We start from the raw sequence: 12153 nt of genomic DNA on the forward strand, positions 1-12153 counted from the left end.
TGTGTGACCTTTTTGAGGAGGTGTGGCTTTGGGGGTGGCTATGGGGGCATGATTATCAAGATGGGAAAGAATGGAGGGGCTGTCATGGAGCCCCTGAACTAATTAATTTGTGACTACATCACTGGCCTCATCCCCTAAGTGGAATATCTTATAGTGCTCACACATGTAGTCTCCCATTCAAATGCAAACCAGGGTGGGTCATGCTCAGCAAAAGGGACAATTCATGCTTGCTACCACAATACCAGCTCTCCTCCCCTAAGGTTCATATGGGAGCAGGCAGTCTTTGAAATAACCCATAAAGTCCTATAGAGATTGAGGTAACATCAACATTTCGAATTGAGCCTGGAAATATATACGGAGCCAGTTGAGCGGTTTCAAAATTGGCAAGATACACAGTGAATGACCCGTGCCAGTCTATATTTAAGCTGCTGTATTTTGAATCAACTGAAGAACCTGTCTTCAAAAACACCTATATGTACAAATCATTGGAGTAGTTACATGTAAACATTACCAGGACATGATAATTGTGACTAGGCTATCTCGGTCCAGGAGAAGGCACAGCTTGTGTACCACCAGCCTAAGCTGATGAAAAGGATTCCATCCCAACTGGGTGTCCAAGCAGTGGTGGCTGGTGGGCACTAGGCTAGGGGGTGGAAGAGAGCCAACGCACCAAGGCAGGAGCTTTTCCCTGCCCCCACTTTCCTCCATGCTGGGGGGTGCGGTGGTGGTGGGAAGCCTGCTGACATGGAGGAAACCAGAGAGGGAGACAGAAAAGCAGGGGCAAAAAGAATAAATCAGAAATGGGGGAGCAGAAGGAAGAGCAAAAAGAATAAAACAGAAAGTGGGGAAGCATCAGAAACCAGGAAGGGGGGGGGGGAGAAAGCAGACAGCAGGGGCCAAAAGGCAGAAAACAGTGGGGAAGGGGGAGAAGGCAGGGGGCAAAAGCAAAAGACAAAGCAGAGAGCAGGGGAAAGGGGGGCAGTGGGAAAGGAGAAAGAGGGACAGAAAAGAGAACTCAAGGGGAGAAAGCCAGGATTTGCATCCCCCCATCAAACAAACAAGCTACCAGAGAAACTCAAACTCACCAGTAGGGGCAGGGCAGCCAGCAAATTCTTCAAAGCAGGGAGCTTCCTCCAGCCCTTCCTCTTTGCCTTTTGCTTCCTTCCTTGGTCTCATTGGCTGGAACAGCCTGCTATTCAAGCTGTTCCAGCCAGCCTGATTCCTAGGGGGCACCAGCCTGGCATCAACCACTCCCAGAAATAAAATAAAAAATAGATAGAAAATGCAGCCCCTGAAGCCACTAAGAAGTAGGGGTGTGTCCGAACCGGTCTGGAGGCCATTCTAAAGGCCTCCGAACTTCCAGACCGGTTCGGACTTGGCAGGTCCGGGTCCGGGTGGGGGGTCTTCCTTTAAGGGCGGGAGGGCTTGCTTACCCCTCCCGCCTCTTTGCCCCCTCCAGCGCCCGTATTCTATTGTATAATTGGGGTGCTGGAAACCAGCCGCCCCAGCCGCCTCCGCCCCCCCCCCCGCGAGCGGATTAGGGGCAAAGGAAAGCAAAGGAAAGCTAAAGGAAAGATTAGGGGTGGGTAGACCAGGCCTCCGGCAAAAGTTCCATTAGCTGAGGAGTCCTATCGCGCGTGCGCGCGCGCCCAAGGCCCCAGTTGGGCTGGAGACTTTGGCAAGAGAGGAGCTCTGTTCGCGAACTCCTCTCTTTTTTTGGCAAACGTGGTGAGCACTCGGGGGGGCGGCGGGAGGGGGGCGGGAGGGCAGGAGTAGCTTTCCTTTGCCCCTAATCCGCTCGTGGGGGGGGGGGCGGCAGAGGCGGCTGGTTTCCAGTGCCCCAATTATACAATAGAATACAGGCGCTGGAGGGGGCAAAGAGGCGGGAGGGGTAAGCAAGCCCTCCCCGCCCTAAAAGGAAGGCCCCCCCTTTGGTGCCAGTCTGGACTGCTCCGGACCATGCACATCCCTACTAAGAAGTGTGTTTTAAACCCGTTTTTTTATTTCCACAAGTGGTCAATGCCACTATGAATCAGACTGGCTGGAACAGCTTGATTAGCAGGCTGTTCCAGCCAATGAAACCAAGGAAGGAAGCAACAGACAAAGAGGAGGAGGAAGCTCCATACTTTGGAGGATTTGCTGTCTGGCTGAACTGGTAAGTTTGAGTTTCTCCAGTAGCTAGTTGGGGGGTGGGGTGTTGGGGACCCCCTTACCCCAACATTGGACCCAGAGGTACCAACCCAGAATTATATGGAATTCAGGCCTGTGTCTGATTCCATTTTATTAAGAGAACAATTAATGCCTGAACTCAAGGTGAACTGACCAGTACATGACTACCTCTGCTAACTGCTCTGTGAAAGAAGAGGCAATCCCGCATTGTATTGTGAATGGGTACTCACAGAAACGCAAAGGCCAGGCCCGAGCCATCCATATGCTAAAATTTAACTCACTATCAGATAATGTCTGTGGAAGAGGCCAGAAGCTGAGCTCCCCTTTCCTCTTGCCAGAAGTCTATGTTAATCCTTGTCAATAATGGCTCGGCTCTGCCCAAAGGGGATACTCAATTGCTGTCTATAGAAATTCCACTCTAGGAAAACACTCAGATTAAATACTTTTTATTAACACCTTTTAACACCTTCTGGGACAAAGCAGCAGAAATCTGGGGACAAGAGAAGATGCTCATTTGCAGCTCAGAGATGCAGATTGCTTTGGGCCAAATAGAATATCCCCTCCCGTAAATAGCAGCTAAGAGAATATGGGATTCAGATCACCACAGACTGAACTGATATCCTGAATAATTAAAAGACAATATCCAGAAGGTAACAGCAAATTGTCACCTTTTTGGGACCTAGGAAGTGTGAGGATATTTTGAAGAGACTCCATGGAGATCAAAAGAAGATACAGCTATAAAGAATGAGGCTTACTGGACAGAGTCAGCAAGCTTTGCCTAACAAGCAGATCTTAGCTCAAGAGCCATCCGAGAATTTGCTGCTGAGCCTCCGGGCAACAAGCAGGAACTCTGTCCATCAACAGGAACTGTCTGTGACTTCTGCTGTGCAGTGAGAAGTCAAGACTTCCCAGCCATGGTGCTCTCACTCTCTGCCTCGCTCTGAGCAAACTGCCTGCTTGACCACCAGAAGCTTGACCATCGCCCCCAAGCTGCTGTTCCCAGCAACAGCATCTCTCCTTCAGCTAAATTCTCACTGCTCTCAAAGCCTCTGACCCTGGTAATATGTTGCCTCCACAAGCCTTGGGTCCTTGTTCCCTACTAATCACTGCCATACCTCTCCTAAGCCCCCCCCCCTTCCTTCTTTCTCTGCTTCTCTCTAAATGTTTTATTAGGATTTGTTAGATTATTAGATAGCTGTAAATACTGATTGTACACACATATGTTAGTCAGGCACATTGCACCACACCTTGAATTGGAAACATGTCTTTAATTTGGGTGATTTGATCCAAATTCCAAACTATGAACCTAAATAGATTGAACACCACCTCACTGGCCAAATGAACTGTCTACCAACAGCATCTCCACCTTTTCTAAACTGAATTTCAATCCTTCATCCAGTTTGTTACTGACCCCACAACCTGTTCAGCACTTCCATCACTTCACCCGACTTGGATGAAGAAAATGGAGAAACAGAGCTTGTGAGATCTGGAATTGCTGCAGCTGCAGGCAGCTGTGTGTGTGTGTGTGTGTGTGTGTGTGTGTGTGTGTGTGTGTGTGTGTGTAGCCCTCTACCAGATAGGGAGTGAGCTGTATTTTAAATTAATTATTTTTATTTTATTTTATTTTATTTTGATTGAGTGCTGCTCTGGCGGGTTGCCACAAAAGAGACTTGAGAGATTGAGGAGAGACTTTATGGGGTGGGGTGGGGAGGATCTTGAGAAGAAGCTGGATTTTGAAAAGGAGTTTATGAAATGATTGAGAGAGGGAATCTGAGAAGGGACAGAGACTGGAAGACTGGAAGGAGAGGAGAGCAGCAGCTTCCTACTGTCAAGTAGCTCCAGCACAAGGAAACTGAGGCCAGAAACTGCAGCCAAGTCTGAAGATCTGCATCATTATCCATTTTGTGGAATATAACCTTTGTGAAGTTCGTCTTTCTGATCTGACTTTCTTTCACCCTTGTGAACAAGCTTCTAAGTGAACTAAGGTTGGGATTGTGTGTGTGCGTGTGTATGTGTGCAATGGATTTATAAATATTATTGTTTAGCAGCATATGCAAGGAAAGATAGGAGGAGGTTACATATGCACCAATGGATAGGAGGGAAGAGGGGTGGATAGGCCCAAATCACACTTGGGGGGATACTTAGCCAGCTGTTGTCACCCAGAGAAAGGGGCAGGTGGTAGTGGCTGCAGCTGCTACTGCACAGGGTGGGTCACGGGTCACTAGTAGACCCTCCTGGGGGATTGACAGCAGCCCAGGGATACTGAGCTCTGATGCTGGTCTTAGTTTCAAGGTAAGGCTACTCGTTTCCCAGGTGTTGCCATCAAGACAAATAATGGGCACACTCTCTGCCCAAAATTAAACACTTTTAGGCCCATGGCTTTCAAGACAAGATTTGAGCTTGTGTTTAAATTTCTACTATTTAAATCTGTGGATCTCAAAAGGGCTTAATTTTGTTTAGATCACTTCAGATTTTCTTTAAAGGATGAGACAATGTAACTTGAATGGTTTGTTTAACATTAACAGGCAGTATTACATATGTGTTCCGTTAATGGCCAGGGTTTTGCATGAATGTTTCCTTGTGTTTTAAAGGGCTTCACCTTTAGCCATCAGTTGCTATAACACAAGAGGATGCTGTTTCAGTTTTGAAGCTGTAAGACCAAGGGTCTGTGACCCTGGAGCCTTTGAGCTGGACTCAAGCCGCAATCAAGAAAGGCTGCTGTCTCCAGGTCCTGCCACCCTACCTTCAAAGCATCTGTGGGTGCTCAAACAGCAATTTCCTCTTCCATAATCTGACAACTACAACGTAGTCATGGGGTTGTCTTTCTCCTGCTCCTTTCTGCCCTGATCTTGGTGCCTTTTCCAGCTTTAAGTTGTTAGAAGTCTGGCTTCTGTAGTCTGAGGGGAGACAGATACTGATAAATTTTCTTTTGATCTATTAGTGGGGAAAACAACTCCATCAGGAAAAAAACAGTAGTGGGATCTGTGTATGCTGGAGGATGGAAGGTGTGAAAGGCATAAAGCACTCTCCCATGTTTAGAGTGACTTCAGTTCCCATTTCAGTGATCAAGCAGCAACATGAAACTTAATTAAACTGACATGACTAAGTGCAAATAATTACAATAATTTTTTCCTCCTCAAATAATTGCTTTCTTAAAAGCATTGTTTATATAGCTCAGAGTCAGAGCAATGTTGGTTTGCCTGTCTAAGGACTGACCTTGTCAGAATGATTGAAATGCTAATTTCATTTTTGGAAAGACAATCTCATTAACAGACATTATTGCTATCTACCTGTATAAAAGGTGGTTGCCAATGTTCCACCCCACTCTCTCAAAATCCCATCATATTCTGAATAACCAAGTAACACAACAGATAAAGGCTGAATCCAAGTGATAAGGAGTAAGTTTAACATGGTGTCTCTTTACTTCCCCCCCATATAAATAAATGGTTTCCATTCACTCCTCTGGGGGAAAAAGTAAAGTTCCGTAATGAGAGGCACAATTGTGATGAAGTCAAAATTTGCCTTCTTCTCATCATATTTGCTGCCCTTCCTTCACTGACTGGGATCCTGCCACTAGTGGTAAATGAAGTGGGCCATAAAGTCTACTTCAGTTCTGTCCACATACCCAAATCTCATCCATCTTCATCCCATCTGATGAAAGCAAAAACATAAGAAAGCAAAACATCTTAGAAAGCAAAAACATAACAAGTCTGCCAACAGCTTACAATCAACAATAAAATACACAAGAAACAGAGAATGCAGAGGGAAAGGATTAAATAAAATAAATAACTTCAAAAGTGCAATTGATGTAGAAGATAGGAACTTTGGCTGATTGCCAGATGTAAAGAATGCTGTCAGGAAAATGAAGGCCAAAGAGAAAAGGTAGAATTTTATAGGTAGCTAAAAGTGAGCTGAACACACACTTACAGGAACTTTTGCGCGTTGACTTGAAGCCAGAATCATCTTATGCTATAAATGGCTTCAAAAATAGTTAAAATTAGATCATAAACGGGAAACAATGCAAAGCAATCACTGTTCCCTCTAAGGCAGGGGTTCTCAACCTTGGGTCCCCAGATGTTATTGGACTTCAACTCCCATAATCCCCAGCCCCAATGGCCTTTGGTTGGGGATTATGGGAGTTGAAGTCCAACAACATCTGGGGACCCAAGGTTGAGAACCCCTGCTCTAAGGCGTGTGCATGTGCGTGCGCTCACTCATTTTCTGATGTCATCTAGCTCAGTATTGTCTATATTGACTGGCAGTGACTTCTCCAAGGTTTCAGGCAGGAGTCTTTCCCAGCCCTTCTGCTAGGGATTGAACTTGGGACCTTCTGCATGCAAAGCAGATGCTATACCATTGAGCTACAGCCCCATCTCCAAAGGTGGCATACATGGGCCTCGTATCGAGGCACTGATGACACCAAGACCTGCTTAGCTTCAGCAAGGTGACTGTATTGTGTGCCCTTAGACCATGTTCTGGAACCAGTCTGATGCAGTGTGGGTGTTTTCAAGGGCTGCTAGGGAGGGGAAAGGAAGGGACAAGGATCCATTGAGCCCTATGATGATCCCCGGCTGTAGGCATGAAGAAGTCAATTGTACCATAAGTCAGAATGACAAGGAAGAGCTGATCAAGCCAGATTTATGCACTTTTAAATTATTTTAAACTCTTCCTTTTAAATTAAAATGACTTAAACATGCATAGATTAGGCTAGGTAAGGTCACAGTTATTGACCTCCGATCGATACCTATCAGAAGATAAAAGGCCATTGGCTACACTATGCTTGATGTCAAGAACTGAGCTGAATAATACTGTTTGGCACTGGGAAGTTCCAGTGGAAGCCTGACTATTATAAGGTCTATTTGACTGTGACAACCACAGGGCTCTGTGGTTGCCAGAAATTTATTTATTTATTTAAAATATTTCTATACTGCCCCAAACTTGCATCTCTGGGCGGTTTACAATTAAAATCATTTAAAACATTAAAACATTTAAAACCCACAATTAAAAATTTTAAAGCTATAAATCTAATGAAAAGCCGGGGTGAATAAATGTGTCTTCAGTGCCTTTTTAAAAGTTGCCAGAGATGGGGAGGCTCTTCTTTCAACAGGGAGCACATTCCCAAGTCCAGGGGCAGCAACGGGGAAGGCCCGTTCCCGAGTAGGCGCCACCTGAGTTGGCGGCAACCACAGAAGAACCTCTCCAGATGATCGGGTTGACACCGACTCGATGGCACACTTTACTTTACTTTGATTGTGAAGGGAGAGGAGTGGATGCTTATAGAGTTTTGTAATTGTTTATCCAACCATAAACAAGCTAAGCCGCAGGGAGCATGGATTTGCTGATTCATTTTGGGATAAATGCACTGGCAGCAATTACCCCAAAAGCAGACAGCATGTATTAGCAGGCCTCCCCCACTACTACCTTGAAGGTTTGGTTTCACATAAGAACATAAGAAAAGCCATTCTGGATTGGGCCCCAGATCTATCTAGGCCAGCATCCCGTTTTACACAGTGGCCCATCATATGCCTCTGGGAAGCCCACAGGCAAGAGCTGAAGGCATGCCTTCTCTCCTAACTCCCCTGCAACTGGTATTTAAAGGCATTCTCCACAGAAATCAGTTGCAAAACTCACATTCCCAGCTTCCAACTCCAAATTGGTTCTCCCTAACTACATTTGGAGCCACCTAATGGTACAGCAGGGAAATGACTTGATCATCAATTCGAATCCCCGCTGCTATGTTTCCCAGACTACGGGGAACACCTATATTGGGCAGCAGCGATATAGGAAGATGCTGAAAGGCATCGTCTCATACTGCATGGGCGATGGCAATGGTAAACTCTTTCTGTATTCTTCCAAAGAAAAAACACAGGGCTCTGTGGTCACTAGGAGTTGAAACCGACTCAACGGCACACTTTACCTTTAACCACATGTACCCCAGAAGAATGTGGCTCTCAGCCCCTACTGTAACTAGTAAGGTATGATAACTAATAGCCACCAGCCATCATGTACTGTTGAAGAAACACCTTTGAACCATTATTGGCCACTGAAGAAACAGCCATTAGCTAAACAAAAGACTAGGTAAAAGACAGTCTCCTTAGTTGCTACAATAGTATTTCCGTGACATCATAATTAAACTTAAATTTGGAAACACAAATTATTATCCCTATTAAACATTTATAGGAACACAGTAGAGAAAATTACACCTCTTACACATAATGAAAAACACTTGAGAGACACATGTCTACATTTTTACTAGCCACCGAAATAAATTGTATGCAGCAATTTAGTTCTGTGGGCTGATTTAACACCATGTTACGTACTTGTTAAACAGAGATGTGCCACAGGCTTCGTCATTAAAAACATGAAATACACCACTAACAAATTCAGTCTTCAAAACAAGACTTTAAAAATCTTCCTAATTGCTGAAAGCAAAACTGCACATCAATTTTCAAAATACACTTCTAAAGAAATTTTAATTGAAATTTAAAAATTATTGTGGAAGAAAAACCAAATGTTAAAATGACAAAAACGACACGTATTTAATTCTTCTATTGAAATCCACAAGATTTCAAAGATTCTTGATTGGATCATGAGATCTGTATATTTATAATAATATGCAATATTGCTACAATAATTTTTAAAAATGCACAGGTTTAAAGAAGTGGAAGAACACTTTTCCTACAAAAGTGAAATACTCTGGAACTTTTGGCTTCAGACAAAACTAAAATTGCTTTTACTCATCTTTTATTTTAAAAAAATAAAATTATATATATACACACACACATATATGCTGAAGTATAGGGGACCTTTGGGCTTGTGCACCCCATCATATAGGTAGGCACAAAAATGTTATGGTAAAATGGGGCCTATGGGCAAACATTCATGTGTCAGTAGGTTTCACTCATGCTCTGTCTACTACACAAAAAAGATGGATGGATCATATATTTTGGTGGGTCTATTAGTCCTTAATATTTTATATGTAGTGGGAAGGCATAACTCCAGGGCCATGGTGTCCCATGCTGCATTTAATGAAGTACTTATATTTACTGTGGTACATTGTGAATGGGAAGCCACTTAATGGTGCAGTGGGGAAATGACTTGACTAGTAAGCCAGAGGTTGCCAGTTTGAATCCCTGCTGTTATGTTTCCCAGACTATGGGAAACACTTATATCGGGCAGCAGCAATATAGGAAGATGCTGAAAGGCATCATCTCATACTGCGTGGGAGATGGCAATGGCAAACCCCTCCTGTATTCTACCAAATACAACCACAGGGCTCTGTGGTCATCAGGAGTTGACATCAACTCAACAGCACACTTTACTTTACATTGTGAATGGGCCCTCAGACTACCCCAGCAAATGGTTTTCTACACTCAGCCGACTACAGAGGAAATACTGGATATTTAACAATAAACAAACTACAATTTATGTAACAGCCAAGTTACATGGGCTGGAATTTGGACCAAGCTTATTTTCTGAATTGCAAAAAGTTAATTATACAACAACACCCTCCTCTTTGAGCAATGTGCCAGGTCTGCAAACAGGAGTGTAAATTTCACTGCAAATATTCCACTTGCTTTCAGGTTTTAAGTCCGGAATCCTCAGGCCAGGATCTAAGGAACAGTATAACTGCTTCCAAGTGCCAAATGGCCTTTTGACATGGTGGATCCCACTTGCAAAATAACAGGGTATTCTGTACTACAGGCTTCTGGGATGTCTAGTTTGGGGAGGGTGCTGGGTACCCCACCCCCTGCCCGGAAAGCATGCAGAGAAGGAGCATGCATTGCAAAACTCTCCAATGGGACTGGATACCCCTTGCAGGCTGTCTATTGGACATCATCACTGCTCAAGGCCATTGGTAGCATGAGCTGGTGTGAAGTAGAAGAGCGCCTTATTTCTTCCTATTAATCACGGCACATTGATCAAGTATTTCAGAGCTATTATGGATGCTGTTATTGTTATGGATTCTAAATCTATTTCTTTTTCTTAAATTTCATTACGTTGAACCCAAACCAGTCCATTCTTTCTTAATCAGTGTGGCTACACTCTCAGGGAAACTAGAGCTGATATTTGATTAGTGTTTGAAATCCTCTTGCATAAGGAAATCCTATTAGAGAGGATCCATACACCTGTTTTTCCCCCCACCCAGCAGTTCTCTTTCAAATTTCTTCACAGTGGAGTTGTGAGTAATACTTGATCCTGAGGGCTGGCCCGAGGTATTTGAGCACCTAAGGTGAGGTGCAAAATGCTGCCCCACCTTGGCACCCCTCTGCTGAAACCACCCCAATCCCCTGCGCCAGAGCCTGTGCTTGCTGCCCCTCTTCCTTCCCCTTCCCCTTCTCCTTCCCCTACTGGGGAGTGCTCTGCCCACTCGCCACTGATCCTGCCACTCTTTCTGATGCAGTTTCTCCAGTTTAGTCTCCTCCCAGAAGAGCAAATGGAGCAGCAGATAAATGTGGTGCTGGGGATGGACATTGTACCTATAGCACATTTCCCCAGCATCACATTTGTCCTCTTCATTTTTAATTCCCGGAGGAGATGAACTGTACATGGCATGGGAGGGGGAAAGAGGAGGGAATCAGCACAGCAACAGTGTGCTGGCTCAGGCCCACTTACTGCTTGAGGCAACCACCACATCCCACTGCATTAAGGCCCACCCATGCAAATGCATGTGTGCAAGCCTGAGCTACATCAGGAAAGCCAGGCTTCATCTGGTTTCAATGGACTTCCATTAATTGACCAACATATAATCATCCAAGAAGTTGCAGTATAAAGCTGGTGTTATTGGAGTATTCTGATTATAAAAGTATACTTTAAGGTGCCAGTAAGGTTTAGCAACCCTTTGTAAAAAATTCAACTATAACCTGCATGGTAACTTATTCTTTAAATTAACTTTAGTTTTTATCTTGCTGGTGGTATAATTCTGTTTATTTTGGAGCCTCGGGGAATAACTGCCTCCCAGGAATTCATTTTCTTATTAGTATAGCCAGACCAGGAATAATATTTCTCTTGCAAAACCCAAAAACAAATGTCAATAACTTGCTAATATGAGAGCTTTAAATTATATGTAACATAGCACATAGTTTAAGCAAGGTAAGATATAATCTTATTACATACAGTTTTCTCCCTTCTGATTCCTCAAAATTGAAGTGGTTAAACCTACTGCACTCCAGGCAATTCAGAGGAAGGGAAAGACTTTTGTTCTCCCTTTAATTAATGCCTTCGCTATTTAAAGGGTCAAAGTAAAACAACATTAAATTACAACTAAGCTATGAGCACATGCTTTTTAATTTTTATTTGATCACATGCTAACTTGAAGGGCAGGTGACGACATGTATGAGAAAACAAATTATAATGTGTGATGCATTAAGATGTAATAAATTCAAACAATCCCCTACATACTTAATCGTGCTCATCATATTCCAGGGTAAACAAAAAATTTGGCATGGCTTACAGATGATTCTTTGGGGCCAATTCACAAGTAGCTTCTTTCCACGCTGCTCTGGTAACGCATGCGTGAAGGCAGAGATAAAGATAACCCTAAGCATTTAAGGCCACCTTAAGTGGCACAGTGGGGAAATGCTTGACTAACAAGCAGAAGGCTGCCGGTTTGAATCCCTGCTGGTATGTTTCCCAGACTATGGACTTATATCGGGCAGCAGCAATATAGGAAGATGCTGAAAGGTATCATTTCATACTGTGAGGGAGGAGGCAATGGTAAACCCTTCCTGTATGTATGTATTTGTATTTCTCCCCCAAAACATGTTCCCCCCGCTCAAAAATGTCTTTCCACATCCCTTCTCATTTTAAGCTTTCTTTTCTGTCTGAACCCCTGCATAAAGGAACAAAAGCCCACTTTAGATGTTATAGAGTGCAGTGGCGCTCACAATTATAGTTTGGAAGGCCAGGAGGAAGTCCCACTCTAGAGCTGTCACTCACCCGCTCCAGCTGGCAACATTGTTACAGCTCTGCTTGTCTGAAGGA

General features: G+C 44.0%; 1 long non-coding RNA gene across 1 annotated transcript; it reads left to right on the forward strand.

Moving 5' to 3' along the window:
* Nucleotides 1-1998: 1998 nt before the first annotated feature.
* Nucleotides 1999-4097, forward strand: LOC128328042 (uncharacterized). Its single transcript, XR_008308964.1, has 2 exons — nucleotides 1999-2155; nucleotides 3569-4097. It is a non-coding gene; the product is annotated as an uncharacterized LOC128328042 (long non-coding RNA).
* Nucleotides 4098-12153: the final 8056 nt, after the last annotated feature.

Source organism: Hemicordylus capensis, chromosome 5, assembly GCF_027244095.1.
Source record: "Hemicordylus capensis ecotype Gifberg chromosome 5, rHemCap1.1.pri, whole genome shotgun sequence".
NCBI classification, from domain to species: domain Eukaryota; kingdom Metazoa; phylum Chordata; class Lepidosauria; order Squamata; family Cordylidae; genus Hemicordylus; species Hemicordylus capensis.